Raw genomic sequence first — 7,152 nt, 5'->3', positions numbered from 1 at the left:
ATCACAGGGTCCTGGAATCGAGGCCACATCGGGCTCTCTGCTCAACGGGGATCCTGCTTCCTCCTCTCTCTCTGCCTACCTCTCTGCCTACTTGTGATTTCTGTCTGTCCAATAAATAAATTAAATCTTAAAAAAAAATATTGGATTGGGAGGGAGACAAACCATAAGAGACTCTTAATCTCACAAAACAAACTGAGGGTTGCTGGGGGGAGGGGTGTAGGGAGAGGGTCGTGGGGTTGTGGACATTGGGGAAGGTATGTACTACGGTGAGTGCTGGGAAGTGTGTAAGCCTGACAATTCACAGACCTGTAACCCTGGGGCTAAAAATACATATTTCTAATAAAAAATAATAAAATTAATATACAATAATACACAGTATTATTTACTACAGTCACTATGATGTACATTACATCCCCAAGGCTTATCTTATTAACTGGAAGTTTATACCACTGGACCCCTTCATCTATTTCCTCTACAACCTCGCCTCTGGCAACCACCAATCTGTTCTCTATGACTTCATTTTGTTTTGTTTTTTAGATTCCACATGTGAGGGAGATCATACAGTATTTCTCTTTCTCTGTCTGACTTATTTCACTCAGCACAATATCCTCAAGGTCCATCCATGTTGTTGCAAATGGCAAGACTTCCTTCTTTTTATGGTTAGTATTCCATCGTATACACACACATTGTCTTTATCCATTCACCCCATTGGTGGACACTTTAGTTATTTCCAAGTCTTGGTTGTTGTAAATATTGTGATACTCACTACCGTGAGTGTGAGTCTTGCTAGCCGCTAGAGCCAGGTGATCTAGAGGTATACCTGGGTAGCAACTGCAAACCTCGGGGCATCATACGAGCATTCAAGCTCCTTTCCAGGAGATACCAGAAAGCAGAAGCGAGGTAGAGGGACAGCGCAAAGATGGTACCCATCAGCTCCATCTTTGGAGAATACCTTACTAGGCTCCCAGATCCACGTTAAATTAGATGCCTGCCCCTCAGGGCTTTAAGATAAGCAAATGAGCCTCTTTCACAGAAATCTGATCCCATTTCAGTCTGCTGCTTCTGTGCTGAGTTCCAGGGTGGGTCAGTCTACTCGCGGGACTGCTTTAAGAACTGTTTCTCAGTTTGCTATAGCCTTATGGGTCTCATGGGTGCAAGCTCTGATGGCTTTCAAAGCTGGATGTTTTGGGGTCTTGTCTCTTAGATGTACGTCTTGGAAGTTGGGGTGCCAGAAGTGGGGCTCAAACCCTTTGCTCCTCAGGGAGAAGCCTGGGGTTTTGAGTACCCTCCCAATCCCAGGTCGCTGTACCAGGGGTGGGGTTTATGGCAAGACTGATTCTTACTTCAACATAGGTTTTTTTTCCTTACTCACCTAATGTGTAGGAGTCACTCAGCTAGTTGTAGGGTTTTTTCCACAGGAAATTTTTCCATATGGAGCTATAGATTCAGTGTGTATTTCATAGAAGAGATGAGTTCAAGATCCTCCTATGCGACCATCTTGAATGGAAACCCCAGACCTTCTCTATGTATGTGTGTACACACACATATGTGTACACACACACACACACACACACACACAAATATTCATGCTCTTCTAAACTATTTCCCATCTAGGGGCACCTGGGTGGCTCAGTGGGTTAAGCCTCTGCCTTCGGCTCAGGTCATATCTCAGGGTCTTGAGATTAAGCCTCACATCAGGCTCTCTGCTCAGCCGGGAGCCTACTTTCCCCCCTCTCTCTGCCTGTCTCTCTGCCTCCTTGTGACCTCTCTCTCTCTCTGTCAAATAAATAAATAAAATCTTTAAAAAAGAATAAAAAAATAAAAAATAAAAACCCATTCTATTAAAAAAATTTCCCATCTAAAAATATAACTTGAATGTCTTTACATAAAACACATACATTTCTATTAATATTTTATGTGCATGCTGAGTGTCCCATTGAACAGATGTTCCAAATCTTTCATAACCTATTTCCAAGTATTGGTCTCACAGGATTAGCTATCCTGTGTTTCCCCTTTACAATACTGTGATACCCTGGTAGGCTTATATGCTTAGAGGCAATAAATTACTATCTAATTCCCCTGTGACTCTGCTACTCCATGACCTGTTTAGTCAGCAAGAATCAAATGTGATGATTCCCAAACTAGTTAAGGACACCTACACTTACTTTTCATTAAACACTATGTAAACCAACAAAATATGACTGCAAAAAAAAATCACTGTTCTTTTGAAAACTAACACAGCTACTTTGGAAAGATTTGATACAAAGAAACCAATAAGAAAATTTTTGCTAAGTTAGGTATGGGTGAGATGACCAAGTACCAGGCAGGGAGGGAGTGATCACAGGATTCTCACTCAATTCAGTTAAAGAAACTGAAACTGAATGCAAAAAACGACAACATAGAAAGCTTTTTTTAAAGATTCTTTTTATTTATTTGAGACACAGACAGACAGTATGAGCAGGGAAAGGGGCAATGGGAGGAGATTCCCTGCTGAACAGGGAGCCCAATGTGGGACTCCATCCCAGGACCCCGAGGTCATGACCTGAACCGAAGGTAGATGCCTAACCTATTGAGCGACCCAAGTGCTGTGATAACTCAGAAATCTAATCTGCAGGCCAGTTTCCAGAGAAAAGACCTGGCACTGTTTCAATGGAGAATAAATGTACATATTTTTTTCCAAATAAAATGCTAAAAACTGTATGTACCATTCCCTAAGAGTACTTGTTTAAACTGACTTTTTTAGTTAATCAACCAAAGACTGACCCTGCTAGTGTCAGAGAGAAGGACTTCATTTAAAACCGTAATTTCACAGTCATCTACAGAAAGCCACCTGCTCCTTACACTGGTGACCAAATTAGCCTGGACCTTTCTCTCCGGAGACAATTTCAGACCTTACATCATAGTTATGTAGTACATCACGGGAGGGGGTCTCGGTTCATAATCCTGGCCATCCTACTCATCAACTGTATACCTTTAGGTCGATCACTTTCCCTGCCTCAGTTATACATTGTTGAAGTTCTTGAACTTCATGATGGCATTCTAAATTGTATAACTGGGGTGCCTATGTGGTTAAGCATCTGCCTTTGGCTGAGGTCATGATCCCAGTCTCTTGGGTTTGAGTTCCACATCAGGCGCTCTGCTGAGCAAGGAGCCTGCTTCTCCCTCTGTCCCTTCCTCCTGCTCCTGCACTCTCTCACTCTCAAATAAAATCTTAAATAAATAAATAAATAAATAAGTAAGTAAATCATATAACTTAGCCTCAGTGAACAAATGCTATTAGGTAATATTAGTACTCAACTTACCATTTATGCATTTGTTCTCAGATAAACAAAAGTTGCATAACACATGACTAAATAACTCGGAACATCTGTGAATACTGGGTTAGGCAGTGTTTGCTGTGAAAAGCAAACCCAAACTCACAGTGCCATAATAGAGACCCATTTCACTTAACCAAGAATGGTTTTACTACTTTAGGAATGGTTTTACTTTATAGTGTAGATTCCCCAAGTATTCAAAAAGAAAGTATTTACAACCCATACATTTATGGTCAACTGATTTTTCACAAGGATGCCAAGACCATTTAATGGGGGGGGGGGACAGTCTTTTCGAGTGCCTACTACTGGGACAAGTGAATATCTACATGCAAAAGAATGAACTTGGAACAGCAACGTCACACATACACAAAAATATAACTCAAAATGGATCAAAGATTTAAATGTAAGAGTCAAAACTGTAACACTCAGAGAAAACAGGTGAAAATCTGTATGACTTTGGATCGGGAAAAGCTTTCTTAGACATGATACACAAAGCAATAAGAAATATTAGATAAGCTGAACTTGATCAAAATAAAAACTTTCGTGTGTCAAAGGACACTACGGAGAATGTGAAAAGACAACCCACAGAATGGGAGAGAGTATCTGCAAATCATTTGTCTGACAAGGATCTAATAACCAGTATATGCAAATATACTCTTAGAACTCAACAACAAAAAGACAAATAACCTAATTTAAAAACAAGCCAAAGACTTTTGAATAGACATTTCTCCAAAGATGATACACAGACGGTCAAGAGCACATGTCGGGATGTTCGACATCCTTAGTCATTGGGGAAATGCGAATCAAAAGCACATGCAGATGCCACGTCACACCCACTAGGACAACTATGGTAAAATAAGAAAAAGAAAAAGAAAAAAAAAGAAGAAGAAAAGTGCTGGCAAGAAGGCGGAGAAGCTGGAACCCTCCTATATTGTCGGTGAGAATGTAAAACAGTGTGGCTAAGGCAGCAAACAGCTCGGTAGCTCCTCAAGAAGTTACACACATACAATTACCCAGCAGTTCTACGTCTAGGGGTATGACACCGACAGAACTGACAACAGATGTTCCTGCCACAACCTGTACATGAATGTGTACAGCAGCGCTGCTCGTAACAGCCAAAAGAGTATATACCCAACGTCCATCAACTGATGAATGGATACATAAAATGTGGAAGAGCCTCTTACACAACCATAAAAAGGAATAAACTGTTACATGCTACAACACGAGTGAAGTCTGAAAACATTCTACTCTCAGGTTAAAGGAAGCCAGACACAAAAGGTCACGTGTTATACAATTCCACTGATATGAGATGTTCCAGAAAAGGCAAATCCATAAAAACAGAAAGTAGATTCATGATTGCCAGGGAATAAGGGGAGGGGAGAATTGGAAGTAAGAGGTTTATTTTTCGGGTGATGGAAGCATTCTGGAATTAGACAGAAGTGACGTATGTACCATATACACAGTAAATATACTAAAAACCAGAGAAGAGTACACTTTAAAATGGCAACTATTATGCTTTGTGAATTATATTTTGATGAAAAATGAAACAACTTAAATATCAACAAGCTAAATGCTAGGATACATTAAAAAAAATCCAAAGTAACACTAATCACAGGAACAATGGCGTAGCTACATGAATTTCAGACAAAGCAGATTTCAGAGAAGGAAAATTATCAGGCATAAAGAGCAGCATTACATAATGATAAAGAAATCGACTGACCAAGAAGACACAATTATCCTTAAGGTATGTGTGCCTGATCAACACAGGTGAGACACAACCTAACAGAACTGCAGGGAGAAATAAACAATTCCATTATCACAGCTGGTGACTTCAACACTTCTCTATCATTAATGGGCCGATCCAGCAGCAGGGTAACAAGGATTCAGTCCAGACATGGCACACTTAACACCACCATCAATTACCGTACAACAGATGTACACAGACTATTTCGCCCAGTAATAGTGCAACACACATTCTTCTTAAGCTCATATGGAACACTCATCAAGACAGAATAATTCTGGGCCACAAAACACAACAAATTTTTAAAAATAAAAATTATACCAAGTATGTTCTCAGACCACAATGGAATTAAAAATCAGTAACAGAAGATAGTTGAAGAAGTCCAAAATACATGGAGATTAAATGACACACTTCTAAATGACAGGAGACCAGTCTCAAAAAAATACAATGTAGCAAAATGTGTGGAATGTTGCTTAAAGGGAAAATACAGTACTGAATGCAAATATTAGAAAAAAAAAGATTAAAGTCAATAATCTAAGCTTCCATTTTAGGCAACAACAACAAAATCAAATCTAAAATAAGGAGGGGCTCCTGGGTGGTTCAGTTGGTTAATCATCTGCCTTTGGCTCAGGACATGGTCCTAGGGTCCTTCCTGCTCAGGGAGGCTGCTTCTCCATCTCCCATTCCTCCTGCCTGTATTCCCTCTCTCACTGACTCTCTCTGTGTCAAATAAAATCATTTAAAAAAACCCTAAAGGAAGTAGAAAAAAAAATAAAAATTAGAGCAGAAATCAATGTAATTAAAACCAGGAATTTTTTTTTAAATCAATAAACCCCAAGTCTGTTTCTTTGAAAACATCAATAAAACAGATAGACCCTTAGCCAGTCAAACAAAGAAAAAAAGCTAGAAGACATAAATTACTAATATCAGATGAAAGAAGGGAGGGCTACTGCTAACAATCCCAATCACTGTAAATTCAACCAAACATTTATGGAATACTACACAATTCTCTAAAATCTCTTCCAGAAAGTAAAACTAGAAGGAGTACTTCCTAAATCATTCCTAAATCATTCTAGGAGATCATTATTACCCTGACACCAAAACCAATACTACAAGAAAAGAAACTACAAACTAGTATCTCTCATGAACACAGACACAAAAATCTTCAACAAAAATTAGCAAATAAAAGCAAACACTATATTAAAAAATTATACACCAGGGCCATGTAGGATTTATTCCAGGTATGCAACATTAGAAAATGTTCAACATTAGAAAATCAATGTGATCCATCATATCAACAGAAAGAAAATCACATGATCATATCAATGAAGGGAGGAAAAAAAACATTTAACAAAATCCACACCTCTTCATTATTAACCCTTAGGAAACTAAGAATAGGAGGACTTCCTCAACTTGATAAAGAATGTTTCCAAAAATCCACAGCTAACATGATATTAATACTGAGAAAATAGAAGACAGGGAATCAAGGCAAGGATGTCCCTTCTACTACTACTATTCAATACTATTCTGGAAGGCCAAACTAATGAAATAAGGTAAGAAAAGGAAACAAAAGGTATACAACCTGGGAAAGAATAAAACTTTGTTCACAGATGACATGACTGTCTACAGAAAATACAAAGACTTCACACCCCACACCCTCCTGAAACTAGTCAAGTGATTATAGCAAGTCTGCACAATACACAGTTAAAATACAGAAGTCAATTGCTTTCCAATGATGTATCAGACAAAGGGCCAGTATTCAAAATTTATAAAGAATTTATCAAACTCAACATCCAAAAAACAAAAAAATCCAGTCAAGAAATGGACAGAAGACATGAACAGACCAAAGAAGACATCCAAATGGCCAACAGATACATGAAAAAGGACTCCACATCACTCAGCATCAGGGAAATACAAATCAAAACCACAATGAGATACCACCTTACATCAGTCAAAATGGCTAAAATTAACAAGTCAGGAAACAACAGATGTTGGCGAAGATGTGGAGAAAGGGGAATCCTCCTACACTGTTGGTGGGAATGCAACTCTGGAAAACAGTATGGAGGCTCCTCAAAAAGTTAAAAATGTAACAACCCA

The sequence above is a fragment of the Mustela nivalis genome (assembly GCF_964662115.1).
Source record: "Mustela nivalis genome assembly, contig: HAP1_SCAFFOLD_958, whole genome shotgun sequence".
In the NCBI taxonomy this organism is placed as follows: domain Eukaryota; kingdom Metazoa; phylum Chordata; class Mammalia; order Carnivora; family Mustelidae; genus Mustela; species Mustela nivalis.
Note: the sequence above shows the minus strand (reverse complement) of the source record.